Here is a 17,833-nt window from a genome sequence, read left to right as displayed (position 1 = left end):
TCCTCCCCAAACTACCCCTAAGCAGAAGGGCGCAAGCCCTGCAGCAAAAGATAAAGTCGCAACAAAGAAAACGACCACTAAAGCGACTCAATCTAGCCCAGTCCAACCAGATCAAACACCTCCATCAAGAACACTCATAGTGTCGGATGAAATGGAATACAATATTATTGATGACATGAAAAAGACTAGGGCTAATATCACTCTTTATGAATTGAGCAAATTGAAACATCAACAGAAGATAATGATGAAAGAATTACATGCCGTGCCTACTACATCTTTGCCTACAGCTGTAGCTTCCCACAACATGGGAAGACCTCCAACCAACACGATCAATAAGATTGATCCAAATGACATCGCCTTGATTGGAGGAAGATCAAGGTCTCACACTCCCCCTTTTCTTCTCACTTATGAAATTTTCAATAAAAATGTGCACAATTGTTTGGTAGATTCTGGTGCTTCAATGAATATTTTACCCAGATCAATATGTGCCAAGTTGAATGTTCAACCACAAAAATCTGCAGTGCGCATAGTTCAGCTTGATCGATCTCAAGTCAAAGTGATTGGTGAACTTAATCAAGTAACCATAAGATTGTCGTCCAACCCGAAGGTATGTCAGGTTATTGACATTCTAGTAGCTGATATCCCAGAATTCTATGGCTTGATTCTTAGCAGGGATTGGTCCGAAAAACTCCATGGATACTTCTCAACCGACTGGTCGCACATGTGGTTACCCTACAATGGTAAACCGAATCAAATAAAGGTTGAACGAGAGTTACACCAGAAGTACATAGTAACGGAATTGGAGGGATAAAATGAAGCAATAGCATATAATAGTAGTATCATAGGCAATTACTTGGTAGATTCTTTCCTCGGCAATTTCAATGCTCAAACATCACCTTACTTAGAAAATTCAGTTTTGTCCCAAGTCGAATTTTTTTCCCAAACTGATAATTCAAAGTGTGTTAATTTTGTAGATAAACCTGTAAATACATCTTTGTTTTGGAAATTATATTTTGATGGCTCTAAATCTAATGAAGGAGTAGGAGCAGGATGCGTTCTGATTAGTCCAGAAGGAAATAAGACCATGCTTACGTGCAGACTTGAATTCGATTGCACAAACAATACAGCGGAATATGAGGCCTTGGTGCAAGGCCTATACAAAGCAATCGGGTTGAACGTCAAGTATCTTCAAGTCTTCGGAGACTCTGAGATTGTTGTCAAACAGGTACGTAACACCATACATTGCCTATCAGGTCATTTGAAACACTATCAATCTTTAGTACAAGACTTGACTGAGCATTTCATAGCATTCAATATTTCGTCAATCCCAAGACTCCAAAACGCGAGCGCAGACCTTTTAGCTAATGTAGCCTCTAGACTTATTCCCTCCGAAGATTTTAGTCCGGATAGATTCTCAATAGAATTAATCTTTAGACCGTCCATCCCTGACAACATTACAAATTGGAGAGTATTCAATGACGATCTTGATATTGTAAATTTCCTCACTTCTGAAGGATCCTACTCCAATCAAATAATTGATGAAGACCATCACGATCGACAAATACAACAAGATAGCATTGATAATGCTATACCTAAATCGGTGGTTAAGTTGGAAGACTTATACGATTTGAAAAGTCGGTTTAAAAGGTCTACCAATTCTAAGCTCTACAGTTCAACTCTGAACTACGAATTAGTAAACCTAGGAACCGATGATAAACCACAAAACGTTAATCTAGGCCACGGCCTAGCCCCTGAAGAAAAACTAGCGTATATTCGTCTTTTGAGACAATACAAAAATGTTTTTGCCTGGAATTACGATGAGCTGAAGACATACGGCACTTCTATCATTCAACATACTATCCCTATGATTGACAACGAAAAATCTGTCCAACAGAAACTCAGGAAAATCCACCCCAATTTAGAAAATCAGATAAAAACTGAGCTAAATAAGTTATTAAAAGCCAGAATAATTTTCCCCGTCAGGAATTCCAAATGGGTCTCCAATATGGTACCCGTTAGAAAGAAAAACGGAGATATTAGAATCTGCATCGATTTTCGGAATCTCAACAAAGCCTGTCAAAAAGACAATTTTCCCCTCCCACCTATGGAGCAGATATTACAGGCAGTAGCAGGCTCAGAACTAATGTCTTTTTTGGATGGATTTTCAGGATACAATCAAGTGCTGGTACATCCCGATGATCAGTTAAAAACCACATTCCGAACTAAATGGGGCACATACGCATATCGGAAGATGCCATTTGGTTTGATCAATGCCGGCGCTACATTCCAGAGAGCCATGGACATCGCATTCAAGGGTTTAGTCAATAAATCTGTAGTAATTTATTTGGATGATATAACAGTGTACTCCAAGAAGCGAAGCGACCATCTCAAAGACTTGAAACAAATCTTTCAATGATGTTTAAGGTATGGAATTTCACTTAACCCAAAGAAATCTTTTTTCGCATTAAATGAAGGAAAACTTCTAGGATTCATAGTGTCAAAATCTGGTATTCACATTGAGCCCGACAGAATCAAAGAAATTTCTGAAATATCCCTACCTCATAATAAAAAAGCCATGCAATCTTTCTTTGGTCAAATCAATTTTATGAAGAGATTTGTCCCAGATTTTTCACGAATTGTTTCTCCTTTGCAAACCATGATTAAAAAGAATTCAAATTTTAAATGGGGTCAAGATGAGCATGAAGCATTCAACCTGATCAAACAAGCTATCGTTAACGCTCCATCTTTAGCAACCCCGAGTTTTTCAGAATCTTTTATCTTATACACATTTGCCTCAGAGAAATCATATGCCGCGATTCTAACTCAAGCAAATCAAGAGAAAGTGGAAGCTCCAATCGCATTTTTTAGCTCGAATTTACAAGGTGCTGAACTCAACTATTCAGATGTGGAGAAACAGGCATATGCTGTTTTCAAAGCAGTCAAATATTTCAGACCTTTCTTACTTAAAACCCATACTAAGGTCATAGTACCGTTTCCAGCGGTAAGAAATCTTCTAGTACAGAAGGATGTGGGTGAAAAAAGAGCAAATTGGATCACTGCTTTACAAGAATACGACCTTGAGATCAAACCAGCAAGCATTGTAAGAGGTCAAGGCTTCTGCAAAATATTGGCTGGAGCATCGCAAATTCCTGAAAATTCATCTGAAGAGGTACAAATGTATGAGGTAATCCTAAACGCTGTAGAATCATTATATGCTGACACCATTTATTATCTTAAGAACGGGTATGCTCCATCACACCTGGATCACACTAAGAAAAGAGCTCTGAGATTGAAAGCTAAACAATATCAGCTCATAAATGATGTTCTGTTTAAAAGGAATTACGATTCTATTCTTCTTAGGTGTCTTGAGAAAACTGAAGCCGAAAAGCTTTTGCGGGAACTCCACGATGGGCCAGCAGGCGGACACTATGCTGGAGATGCTACTGCACATAAAATCTTACGTGCAGGATATTATTTGCCCACACTGTTCAAAGACTCACACAGTTACGTGAGGAAATGCCAAGTCTGCCAAACCACTGCAGGGAGACAAAAGAAATTGTCCATGCCACTACAGCCGGTAAACATCGAGCAACCATTCAGTCAGTGGGGCTTGGACATAATAGGTGAGATCGTTCCTCACTCTTCTAAGTAGCATAGATACATCCTCACGAAAACAGATTATTTTACTAAATGGGTAGAAGCAGTTCCTCTCAAGACAGCTAATTCTGAAAACATCATTGAATTCATAGATAAATTTATAATCACTAGGTTTGGATTGCCAATGGCTTTAATGTTTGATAATGCCTCATACTTTTTGGGAATGCAATGACTGAGTTTGCACTTAAAAGAGGGTTCAAACTGAAATATTCGGCCAACTACTATCCGCAAGGTAATGGATTGGCTGAGTCAACAAATAAAAACCTAATCAGGATTATTAAAAGAACAGTTGACCAGAACCAAAAGAATTGGCACAAAGCTTTGGTAAATGCTTTATGGGCAGATAGAATAACGAAGAAAGCTTTAATCGGCACTTCTCCCTTTAATTTAGTTTATGGGAAAGAAGTGGTTCTTCCAACTCACTTAGTCATCCCCTCTTTGTCTTTAGTCCAGTACATCGATGAAGTATCTACTTCCTCCATACAACTAAGACAAATGGAAATAATTAAATTAGAAGAACAACGAGAACAAGCTAAGAAAACCCATGCTCATCACCAAGCGCTAATAAAATCCTCTTTTGATTCAAGCATAATGACCAGAAAAATTTTTCAGATGGGAGATCTAGTTTTGAAATGGGATAAGGCTCATGAAGAAAAGGGCAAACATACAAAATTTCAGAAGATGTGGCTTGGTCCTTTTCAGATTGTAGAAGTCATAGGTCCATCAACTTTTGTGTTGCAAGATTTAGCAGGTAGAAGGGATTCTTTGCCTGTTAATGGACAAATCCTTAAAATATATTTTCCATAAAAGATTACTCTTCTATTCTGTAGGATAGTTTTGGTTTTTCTTTTTCTTTTTTCATAATAAAACCAGTTGTAGATGGTTACTACAGGTATTCACGAAAAAACACCAATTCTCTTTCAGATTTTGAGCTTTTTCGCTTGTACAAGTAGCAATTTTTTTTTGAAAATCTGATCTTTATTATTGACAGATAGAGTTAAAAACTTTAGCCTAGATATGATACTAGTTTCAACTTTAAAAGTTTGATGAAAGCAACCTTTAGCGAAGAAATTGTTTTATATCAGCATAATGAAAGGTATCAATAACAAAATAAATATTCTCTGTAAAACTGTTGTTTTCAAACTCTATGATTGTCGTCCAGAGCTTTCTTAAGGAAAAACAATGACTTCCTCCCTGCTAAAGGAAATCGCAGCATTCAAAGGAACAATCCGAGAAAACACTATATCTCAAAGAATAAGAGGTCTCATCACGAGCCGGCTTATCATGATCACAGATATTATAACTTGCTGACTTTGCCAATACTGTCCACCAAAACAGGGCAACGACTCAAGATTGTTGTAATCAAAAGACAAGGGGTCTCATCACGAGCCAGCTTGTTCAGCAAAAGTGTAAATCAAGTGAATGACTGTGTCATAATTTGGCCACCAAACCAAGACATTGTTCTTTAGAGAATAAAAAAGGAAAAAGTGTCAAAATGGATTTTTCTCTGAAAAGTTGTAAATAGCCTTAAGCAGGATAAAGGATCATTGCTGGGTAACAGGTAACCCTGTCGAGGCTATGGACGCCTGCTGGCAGCAGAGGCTTTACCTACGACAAATGACCATATTTTAAAAGCCAACACACAGAGAAGACCTTATTTTATCTTTAAAAGACCAAGTAATGGCTGATGTAAATACAAGGACAAAGCCTGAGGAAGCAAACAATTGGAATAGAAAAAGGTTGAAACAAAATATCATTGATAGGATAAGACATAATGTACTCTATCTGTCCATAACAAAATTTAGACTTATGAAAATTTTTCTGCTTTGGAAGTTAAAATTCAATAGAAAAGCAGAGATAACTAGTTCTTCCCAATGAATCGCCATTGTTGTGGCCACCAACAACCCCCCTCTTTGTTTGGTATTAGCAATAACACCAAGCAAATGGGGACCCTTAATAAAAAATCCAAAAAACATTTTATGAAAATTTTTGTATTCAACTCCTTAAAACTGTATCGCATCGCGAGAAGAGAATAAAACGTTTTCTTATGAGCATAATAAACTGCGAAGAAGCGACGCGAAATTCATCGCATCGCATACATTATGAAGCGCTCTTAAATGAAAAATCTTAAGAAATATCGACGGCCGATATGCGACGTCGCATATCGCAACATCGCGTAAGCAGCACACAATGATTGAATGACTAAGCGCGATCTGCAATCTGCGATCTGCGATCTGCGATGAATGCGATCATGAATTTCTGCGATGACACATCCTGACGACGCGATCCGCGATGCTGCGATGCGAGTTGCATAAATCACTCATCGCAAATTTTCCTCGGCGCAGTGTTCAAGGAAAGCTGTCCGTAAACCAAAATTGGGCGCACGCCTTAAAAGAAATTAATGAATGTACGCCAAAGTATTCAAGAAGGACAGTTTTTTGTTTTTCGAAGAGTCAGTTCGCTATAGGTGTCATGATTATGCATTCATAAGAGCTTAAAACTTTCATGTCAATCTTTATTATCATTACTCTTTTCCTTTGCGTAAATTGTAAGACAGGAAATAACATGAAGCAATGTGCAGGAAACATCTAAGGAAAAGGGGAAAGCGTCAATGATCAGAGAACAGAGAAGAGATGCCTTCATAAATGGATGCTGCATGCAACAGGACCACAGATTCCAGAGTATCACTCAACAGATGCTGATGTCAATAGGCCATCCAACGCTCAGAGTCAAAAGCGCACAAAAGAAACATGTTTACAAAATATCCTGAAGCTTATGCCTGGTAAAGCAAAAAGAAAAAAGGCGCTAAAGAAGGAAAACGCACCAGAAAAGCCCGGAACAAAGAACGAAGGCAGTTTTCGATGCACGATTAGCGCCTAGCGCTAATCGTGCATCGCTAAGAAAATTGTTTAGAGAGCAAAGTCCCTAACTTGTTCAGTCATTCGCAAGGCCGGAAACCGAAATAGCAAAAGCAGAATCAGTTTGAGAGAAATTTGGGTTGTTACCAAGTATACACGCAGTGAATACACCCAGCCAAAGGAAGATTCTCGAAAATATCTTCTAGTTTACCATAAAGTGGTGCCAGCGCTTGTTATTTCTATTTTCGTAGCTCAAACGAAAGCAGAAGGCGACCAGCCGACTCTTCCCAGGCGAATGTTGCATGCTTGCAGCATTAAGGAGCAAATACAGAAATGGTTAGGAATTAGATTCAATTTTTAGAAATAGTTTTGCTTTAGCAGAAGGGCGGTCATTTAAAACCGTATCCTAAATTTATGTAATTAAGTTAATTAGTTAGCAGTATTTAAACCCTTCTCAGGCATTAGGAGAAGGGTCCAGAAATTTGTCAAAAAACTTATCCTCAGAACATGCACTTTTGCACCCTCGGAGGGGGTTTTGATGAATGGATGGATCAAGGTTTATTAATGTTTGCATTTGATATCTGCTACTGATGTTGCACTTCTGTACTCTTAGTAGATGTTAGAGCAAGGAGAGATAAATCATTGTTGCTTGAAGCTTATGAGTGGAACCAGTCATAAATGGTACTTTTATCTCTTGACCATTTCTTCTTATATTCTTAAAGTGATATACAGTTTTTAGTTGTTTATATGTTACTGAATGAATGTGTGAGTTACCATTTGGCACTTTTGTACGGTGGAGCCATTTATTTATGTCTGATATATGAATAACTTGTTATGCGATATGTTGTTCACAACTGTTTTGCCTAACTTTTTATGCAAAGTGGTTTATCTTAATTGATTTCTATTCTTATGATAGCTGAATGATCTTTATTACCAGTTATTGTTTGAAATCTCTTTAGATCGCATAATAGAAGAAATTCACCCCGGGTTAGCGTAGATTAGATCTGTTGTTTCTCATTAGATTACAATAGCATAGAGTTAGTTTAAAAGTCTGAATTAAATTAGCTTTAAGTACTCTTAGATCAGCATCATCCAACTCTACACACACACACACCCTTAAATTGGGAAACTGGTCCCATTATCCCCAGTCAGACCCGCTATACCAAACAGATAAGGAGCTGCCAACCAAGGTCCGGACCGGGTGGGTATCCCCCTTGTTGTCGACCCGATTTTCGGGGCTTCAACACTTATGTACATGAAAATGAATTTATAAAGCTGAGCATGGGAATGCCCGCCTCAGCCAGATCATGAAAATACTATGAAGATAATGTATTGTATTGTATCTTATTACAGGTCGCCTTCTAGCTCGAAAAAAACTTCGGATCCTCATGATAAAGCATTTCACCCGACATCAAAAGATTAACGACCTCATGCTTTAGGGGGCAACTGTTATAGACATTTTTGGGCACTGCAACCCCAATCATAAATGACCATAAACCAAGGGCTCCTAAGTCCCTAAAAGTGTTGTTCCAACCCCTAAAATAACAAGGTCAGCTGATTACATCATCTCCCAGAAGTTCTCCATGAAAAACTACTCAGAACTGGTCAAAATTGGACCATCTCACCTACTCCATGGTCAAAGTGCGTTGCATCCCACCTAAATGCACACGGGAGGTGCGATGCATACTGAAAAGCCATTCTATTGGGTGTGATGGGCGAGAGTGGACAAATGGTAGAGTCAATTTGCGAGGTGGAAGATCATGGAATCTTCCAGAAACTTCTCCTGTGACACTTGCCTCTCTGCATTCGCCCAGGGATGAGTAAGAGATCATCAATCTCCAAGTGGAATCAAGAACTATCAGAGAGAGGAAACTAATCAAATCTCAAAAGCTGGCTCACCTCCCTTGTAAACATATATATATGGATCCCTCATCCCAGAGATCCAGAGGCTGGAATTTTGTATCTTGTAAGGAAGTGCTGCTGGTTTCTTGGTGTAACATCATAGTGTTGGGTGATCTAAGCTTTTCATGAGGTGAAGAAGGGCTTTCTTGCTGAGAGGATGATGCTGGGTCAGAACAATTGGTTGTAATCCTCTTTACTTTTCTTGATATTAATAAATCTATTCAAGTTTTCCTCCACATTCTTGTATGATTGATGATATGTGCATTTTTGTGGTCAATATATATCTGGTCCTATATTGTTTATGATAGTAGATCTCTGTTCTTGGATAGTGTTATGCTGCTTTGATTCCATAGGTGCTCTTTGAAGCTGGGTAGACGAGGAAGCAAGTGGAAAAGATCTATCATAAGGGAGAGGAATCAAGTAAGGAACCAAGTGCAAGACTGAGGTTGGTGTCTTTTATTCCCCTCTTATCTACTTCTCATAAAGGAAAAAGAAAGTAGTTTTAGTTTGTTTGTTTCTAAGATAGCTACCAGTCTTAGTGGGACTAGCAGCTCTGCATAGACACTAGATTTCCCAATAACACATACCACCCTTACTACCAACCAAAATTGGTCTGGATCTTCATTCCCTACTCCTCTAAATATCGACAATTTGATCGCACTCGCCATATTGAACTGTGGTGGTGGCAGAGGTGGTGTGGGTGGAGATGGGGGTGACGATGGTGAAACTGGTGGTGGTGTAGGTGGGGGTGGTATGCGTAGAATTCGTTGCCTTATTAGACTAATCGCGCTTCTCAGAGAGACTTTCGTGAGCTCCTCCTCGCTCTCCCATGAGGGTGAAATTAAGGGACTAGTTTCCAATTTTTCACTACTTTTGTTTCTGTAGATCTTCCCACTTCGCGTAGTCCCAAACATTAATTTATTCGTATAACCCACTTTTCACACAGAAGCATTTTAATCTAGGTATTCAAAGATTTAATGTACTTACCTCGCGGTCCATTGAGGAAGCGACATTCTGCCTCACTGTAGTTGACTGTCGTGTCTACCGCGAACTCAGTGACAAATCCTCCTATAATTCGATTGAGCCAATGGTCCATAGTGCACGCGATCCTATCTTCCGATGCTTCTAGTCTACGCACTAATTCTGAAGTCCACACAATTGGTTTGTCGAGCCTACACCTTCCCTGAATGTTTGCTAGCTTCGTCATCCACTCATACAGCTCAGAGGGAAAGGATGCAAAGAAAATTTCATGGATTTTTGTATATAAGTAGCGCTCCAACCATTGTTCCTTTGATACTCACAGATTCCTGTTTTCTTGCGCTGCGAACGTGTGAATCTTCTCGTCCAACCACCCTTCAATTTCTTTCTCTGTTGGATTCCTGGTTGCACATCACCTAAAAAGAAGGATGATGCCAAGCTGTGTGTCACCCAACTGGTCGAGAGAAGGCGGAATGAAAAGGCGGCAGCTAAGGTAAGGGCAGTCTGCGAAGTGGCATGAGAAGCTACGGAGCAGAAGAAGGCCACAAAAGCAGCAGCAGCAATGCGGATAGTAGAGGCCGCAACAGTATAGGTAGAGGAGGGCCAAGCCGCATCCTCAGGGCAGGAGGAAGAGGACACAAAAATAGCAAAAGAGAGCATGGACCCAGGGGCCATATCCACATAGCTCAAATGACCATGCATCGCATAAAGATTGGGTCCAAGAAAGAATGTCAAGGCCTCGAAGCTGGCCATCGACCCAATCACCTTAACTAAAGGTGATCTCCATGACATCGGTGAGACGGTCCGTGATGCCACCAGTGAAGCGCTCCAAGAGTTTATGACGGAGCACTAGAGTGTGTTTGGGGCCCTCAGGGCGTAGCTGCAGGAGTTAAATGTGCGCCCCCTCAGGAAGGTATCCTGTCTACCCACGTCGCAGCGAGCACTTCAACAGCATAGAAGATGCTATGCGCGAGGATGGCCAACACAATAGTGGTGCCAGAGGGAGCATTAGTATCAGCAGATGCAATGGACCGAATGATAGTTAGCATGATGAAAGGCTTTGGCCTTAATCTAGCTACCCTTCCCTGGGAAACGCTCTATCAGCTACATGATGGAATAACAGCAGAGCTGCGTGCTAGGGAGAACTGCGTGATCCAAGTTCTTAGTGAACAGAAGATCAATATGGAGTAGCTCAAATTGCAATGCAACGAGTTGGTGTCACAGAACCAAAGGTTGGTACAGACGGTAGATGACGCTTGCCGATGAGTCCCAGAGCTACCTATCACAAAAAATCTACTAGTTGAAGTGCGGATTCACAGTTTGGCAAGTGGAGTCCACGATGCGAGAGAAGAGGCAACAAAGGTTCAACTGGAGTTGAACCTTCAGATTACCGAGTTGCGGTTAAAGGTGTAGCCTTCCACTCCCCTAGAGATCAGAGAATAATGCGCCAGTGCTATTACAAGAGGATTGGAAGAGATTGGAGGTGTAGTGCACGAATGTACCAACATGTTGAAACAGGTGCTTGAGGTCCTCACGACATTGCAGAAGGACCCCAACATCCAGCGGCTGGAGACTAAGGCACACGAACTCCAGCAACAGTATGACGACATCAAAGGAACTGTGCAGACCGTAGTCCTTACTTAGCAGCTTACAAGGATGCAGCAAGCCAAGGCATTAAAGGAGCATGTGGATGTGGCGCGCCATAAGGAAGAAGTTCTCAAAGCGCGTGTCCAGCCATGGATTGACAAAGCCTTCACAATCACGGTAGATATTGAAGGAAAGCTCATGCAGATTCAGGGGATGCATGCACAGATGCAGCGCAGCACGCCGGAAACATAGGGTTCAGAAGGGAGAATGCAGCAGGTTCAGCAAGTAGAAGCTTAGTGCTTTGTAGACATCCAGACTGTTCAAGACTAGCTAGAGGGACTCCACGTCAAGATTGCCGTGTCGACCGAGTGACTTGAGGGTAAGTCATGATGTTTGTGTTGGGGGCCTGTTGGGCATGGAATCCCCCCACGACATGCTTTGGGGCTTAAACCCTAAGTTTTGAGTTGGTATTATTGTAAAAACTCCATGAATTGTGGGCACGGAGCACGTTAGAGTCATAGGGTTGCCACCCGAAGTTTTGAATGTAGTGTTGGCCTACCCATGGTCCGCGGACCATGGGATTATATAAATAGAGCGAGGCTCTAAGCGTAAAGAGGAATAGATTAATGGAGTGAATGGATGGAGTCTAGAAGAAAGGGAGCATAGAGTAAGAGTCTAAGTACCTTGGGTTGTAATAGTAGGAAGAGGCCATGTAGCTGAGTGCATAGAGGCCTAGTAGAGTCCGCATCTGAGTGCGTAGACCCCTACAACTAAGTGTTGTAGGGTGGAGTGGAGTCTATAACCAAGGAAGAAGAATAATAAAGAGAAGTTTTATCTCAATTCCATGTATATGTTCTTGTGTTATTTCCTGTTTAGTACCATTTGCAATTATACTGTTTATTTACTGTGTGTACTTATATGAATGGTGAATATTGTTAAGTATAACTGTATAACTGAAAGCATACAAATAATCTAAGTTGATCAACTAATATTAGGTCACTAGTAAGGGTTTTAGTAATAACATGGTTCAGGCCCCGAGTAGGGCTGCGTGAGGGCAGCATCGTAGGCTGCGAGGTACTAATAAGTGCATGTAGTGACGTGCTCGCAGGGTCATTCCATGGACCACTTGAATACCATCAGACATCCCTAGGGTGCAGAAACCTAATTCTAGCACCCTCCCATACAACTTCGAGTGAGACCTCAGTCCACGCTCCGCAAACTATTGCCGAAAGGGCCAGTAGTACCGGGATTTGTTTGGCTAAATCACCTCTGAACCTAGTTCAGGCCCCTACAAGCCAACAAAATGGTTCCATTCCTGGGACCAGGATCTGCATAAGGGATGTCTGATGTTGTGTCATTGGAATCCAACAAAGAAAGAAATTGAAGGGTGGTTGGACAAGAAGATTCATGAGTTCGCGGCATGGGAAAATAGGAATCTGCAAGAATCAAAGGAATAGTGGTTGGAGCACTATTTATATACAGAAATGCGTGAAAATTTCTTTGCATCCTTTCCCTCTGAGCTGTATGAGTGGATCGTGAAGCTAGAAGATAGTCAGGGAAGGTGTATGCTTGACAAACCAATCGTGTGAACTCTAGAATTAGTGCGTAGACTAGAAGCATCAGAAGATAGGATCGCGCATGCTACGGACCATTGGCTTGATCGAATTCTAGGAGGATTTATCACTGAGTTTGTGGTAGACATGACAGTTAACTATAGTGAGGCGGAATGTCGCTTCCTCAAGGGACTGTGAGGTAAGTACATTAAATATTTGAATACCTAGATTAAAATGCTATTGTGTGAACAGCGAGTTATGCAAATAAATTAATGTTTGGGACTACGTGAATTGGGAAGAAAGAAGGTCAAGGCCTCGAAGTTGGCCATTGACCCAATCACATTAACTAACGGTGATATCCATGACATCAGCGAGACAGTCCATGATGTCACCAGTGAAGTGCTCCGAGAGTTTATGATGGAGCACCAGATTGTGTTGGGGGCCCTCAAGGCACAGCTACAGGAGTTAAAGGTGCAGCCCCCTCAGGAAAGTATCATGTCTACCCACATTGCAGCGGGCACTTCAACAGTAGAGAAGATGCTGCGCACAAGGATGGCCAACACAATAGTGTTGTCAGAGGGAGCGTTAGTATCAACATATGTGTTGGATCAAATGATAGTTAGCATGATGAAAGGCCTTGGCCTTAATCTAGCTGCCCTTCCCCAGGAAACACTCTATCAGCTATAGGATGGAATAACAGCAAAGTTGCGCACTAGGGAGAACCACGCGATCCATGTTCTTAGTGAACAGAAGATCAATGTGGAGAAACTCAACTTGTAGCACGATGAGTTGGTGTCAGAGAAGTAAAGGTTGGTGCAGACGGTAGATGACACTTGCTGATGTGTCCCAGAGATGGCTATGGCAACAGATCTACCAGTAGAAGTGTGGATTCACAGCTTAGTAAGTGGAGTTTGTGATGCCAGAGAAGAGACAACAAAGGTTCAATTGGAGCTGAACCTTCAGATTGTTGGGTTGTAGTTGAAGGCACAGCCTTCCACTCCCCTAGAGATCATAAAATAGTGCGCCAATGCTATTACAGTAGGATTGGAAGAGATTGGAGGTACAGTGCACGAATGTACCAACATGTTGGAATTGGCACTTGAGGTCCTCACGACATTGCAAGAGGACTCCAACATCCAGCAGCTGGAGACCGAAGCACGCGAACTCCAGCAATAGTATGACAACATCAAAGGGATTGCGTAGACCGTAGTCCTTACTCAACGGCTTGCAAGGATGCAGCAAGACAAGGAATTAAAGGAGCACGTGGACGTGGCGTGCCATAAGGAAGTAGTTCTCAAAGTGTGCGTCCAACCATGGATTGATGAAGCCTTCATAATCACGGCAAATATTGAAGGAAAGCTCACGCAAATTCAGGTGATGCATGCACGGATGCAGCGCAACACACTGGAATGTTGTGGGGGGATTCCATGCCCAACGGTCCGCGATGTCACCAGTGAAGCACTCCAAGAGTTTATGACAGAGCACCAGAGTGTGTTGGGGGCCTTTAGGGTGCAGATGCAAGAGTTAAAGGTGCATCCCCCTTAGGAAGGTATCCTATCTACCCACATTGCAACGGGCACTTCAACAACAGAGCAGATGCTACGCCCGTGGATAGCGAACACAATAGTGTTTCCAGAGGGAGCATTAGTATCAGCAGATGTGATGGACCGAATGACAGTTAACATGATGAAATGCCTTGGCCTTAATCTAGCTAGCCTTCCCCGAGAAATAGAACCATTTGTTGGCTTGTAGGGGCCTGACCCAGGTTCAGAGGTGATTTAGCCAAACAAGTATCGGTACTACTGTCCCTGCCAAAGTGCATTGGATAGGGATTGCTATCGTTGACAATCTCTATTACTTCAAAATCCGCCAGTGCGCTCATACCTTCAATATCCACCATTACTCCTTGCAATATTCCCATGGGTAATATCTTTTGCTAGTTCGCCATTCACAATTGAATAGGAGACCGTTGTAGCGCAGGTCTGCCCATGCGCTCCCATGTTTGTTTCGGCAATACATTTGCATCCGATCCGAGATCCAAAATTACCTGATCCATTTCGTACTCTTCGATTTGTGTCGTCAATCTCATTTCCCTTCCTATGTGCAATGCATGCTTTCCAAGTTTCCGGACTACGCGTGGTTCTCCTAACCCTATGCACCTAGTGATAAGTTCTTGTAGTCCTTTTATAGCCTTGCTTTCGTGCAACAGTTTCATGCATGTATCCAAAAAGGTAGTGAGCATTGAAGGATCCATCCCTAGTTCAAGTTGATCCTTACTACCTGAAGTGGAGGCCTCCCGGAAGCTCTTCTTAGTTTCCATGAATGCCTCCTTCGCACGCTCCAAATCAAATTCAGGTTCCTTTGTAGGAGCCTTGCGAACCCACACACTTTCTTCTGGTTGCTTACCTTTGTCATCTTCGATTGTGATATCGCTTCTGAGCACTATGTTTACATTCAAGTCCTCTTCGAGTGGCTTAGACCTCATCATTTGCAAATTCTGAGTCAGGGGAGGCTGGAGTACCTCTTTATCACGCAGCCTCGCTATCAGTGTAAGGTAGTCTTCTGCCTCATGATCAAACTGAGTACAATGTAAACATGATGTTCTCATCGGATTCGTACAATCGTAGGCATAGTGCCCTGGCCCTCCGCAATTGTAACAAATTGGTTGTCTGTGACCTCTTCCTGGTCCCATTCCACCTTGACCTCGTGCGCCTCCCTTAAATCCATCGTGCACCATTCCTACATTTGGGTCGAGGGCTCGCGTTTTGGTCTGTACTCTGTAGGCTAGAGTTTGATCCATCATTAGTTCATAGCTTCTGCAGGTGCGCTCATCATGGCCTACCGACCTGCAGAAATTACAAAACAATTGTTGGGATGTCTGCGTATACTTCTGCAATATATGAAAATTATCCATAGCATATTTTCCTCATATTTGATAGATCGTACACCACAATGCAGGTGCCGCACTCGGTCCTGCTTGTGCCTCAGGTCTTAATGGCATCATCCCTCCTCCTGCCAAGTAATTCGTGAAAACTAGACAGTGGCCCTTGTCATGCCCCTGGCCTTTGCATTTTATGCACCATACCTCCTCGCATGCCTCTGGCCAAGGTGTCCTTTCCTGTTTCAAACTCTGCATTTCCAAACACAAATTTTGCAGTTGCGCATGGATTTTTTAGACTCCCAAACCAGGATCTTGTATAGGGGTCTCGGCAATCTCATTGCAATCTCTAAAGCTTCGGCCTGGGTGGATAGCTTTTGTTGTGACACCGAGAATAAAGGGCAGGCACATACCAGGAATAAGGGAAGGGCACATACACTTATACTTACCGGAACAAGGGCAGGGTAGGCGGCAGAGCCCTCGGATAGCTATCGCCTCGAACTCCAAGAGCCTCATGAAGGAGGGACCAGTGAAAGATCTACTAGACCAAGCAATGCGGAGTTAGTGATGCTATAAACCATGCGCAGTGCCGTCCATCTGTCAAGGTCATGTTGGCTTCGCGAATCATACTCTTCAATATCTAGTCCAAATCCCAGGGGGTCTCGCTCGGAAGCATCGTGATTTCCTTAAACCTGATAATCAATTGTGTCTCTGATTTTGGCCTACTAAATTCCTTATTCAGCATGGCCTAGATATCTGTGATTCCTGCATTTGGATGGTCGTTAGAATGCTTAATGTACCATAGTGCGCGATCCTGCAATGCGCTTACCAATGTAGCCTTCTTTATATTGTCATCCACGACTCCTTGTGCTTCCCATACCGCCCTTACTATGAACCAAAATTGGTCCGAATCTTTGTTCCCTACTCCTCTGAATATCGACAGTTTGATCACGCTCACCCTATTGAACTGTGGTGGTGGTAGAGGTGGTGTGGGTGGAGATGGGGGTGATGATGGTGAAACTGGTGGTGGTGTAGGTGGGGGTGGTATGTGCAAAATTTGTTGCTTTATCAAACTGATCGCACTTCTCGGAGACACTTTCGCGAGCTCCTCCTCGCTCTCCCACAAGGGTGAAATTAAGGGACTAGTTTCCAATTCTTCACTACTTCCATTTCTGTAGATCTTCCCACTTCACGTAGTCCCAAACATTAATTTATTCGCATAACCCTCTTTTCACACAGCAGCATTTTAATCCAGGTATTCAAATATTTAATGTACTTACCTCGCGGTCCCCTGAGGAAGCAACGTCCCTCCTCATTGTAGTTGATTGTTGTGTCTACCGTGAACTCAGTGATAAATCCTCCTATAATTCGATCAAGCCAATAGTCTGCAGTGCGCGTGTTCCTATCTTTCGATGCTTCTACTCTGCGCACTAATTCTGGAGTCCACGTGATTGGTTTGTCGAGCCTACACCTTCACTAACTATCTACTAGCTTTGCAATCCACTCATACAGCTCAGAGGGAAAGGATGCAAAGAAAATTTCGTGGATTTCCATATATAAGTAGTGCTTCAACCACTATTCCTTTGATACATGCGGATTCCTGTTTTCTTGTGCCACAAACTCGTGAATCTTCTTGTCCAACCACCCTTCAAGTTCTTTCTTTGTTGGATTCCAATGACACGACATCAAACATCCCTTATGCAGATCTCGGTCCTGGCAACAAAACCATTTGTTGGCTTGTAGGGGCCTGACCTAGGTTCAGAGGTGATTTAGCCAAACAAATCCCGGTACTACTGGCCCTTTAGGCAACAGTCCGTGGAGCACAGACTGAGGTCTCACCCGAAGTAGTATGCGAGGGTGCTAGAACCAGGTTTCCGCACCATAAGGATGTTTGATGTATCCAAGTGGTCCACGGTTTGACCCTGCGTGCATGTCGCTACGCGCACTTATTAATACCTCACAGCCTATGATGCTGCCCTCACGCAGTCCTACTCAGGGCCCGAACCGTGTTATTATCCGAACCCTTACTAGTGACCTGATATTAGTTGATCAACTTAGATTATCTGTATGCTTTCAGTTATACTTAACAATATTCACCATTCATATAAGTACGCATAGTAAATAAACAATATAATTGCAGGTGGTACCAAACAGGAAATAACACAAGAACAAATACATGGAATTTAGTTAAAACTTCTCTTTATTATTCCTCTTCCTTGGTTACATACTCGACTCCGCCCTGCACACTCAGCTGCAGGGGTCTGCGCACTCAGCTACAGACTCTACTAGGCCTTTTCACACTCAACTGTAGAGCCTCTTCCTACTACTACAACACAAGATACTTAAACACTTACTCTATGCTCCCTATCTTCTAGATTCCATCCGTTCACTCCAATAATACGTTCCTCTTTACACTTAGA

The sequence above is a fragment of the Pinus tabuliformis genome, chromosome 6 (assembly GCF_031772625.1).
Source record: "Pinus tabuliformis cultivar Carrire ecotype Pingquan chromosome 6, CPIR1, whole genome shotgun sequence".
NCBI lineage: Eukaryota > Viridiplantae > Streptophyta > Pinopsida > Pinales > Pinaceae > Pinus > Pinus tabuliformis.
The sequence above is the reverse complement of the archived record's forward strand: the minus strand, read 5'-3'. Positions refer to the sequence as shown.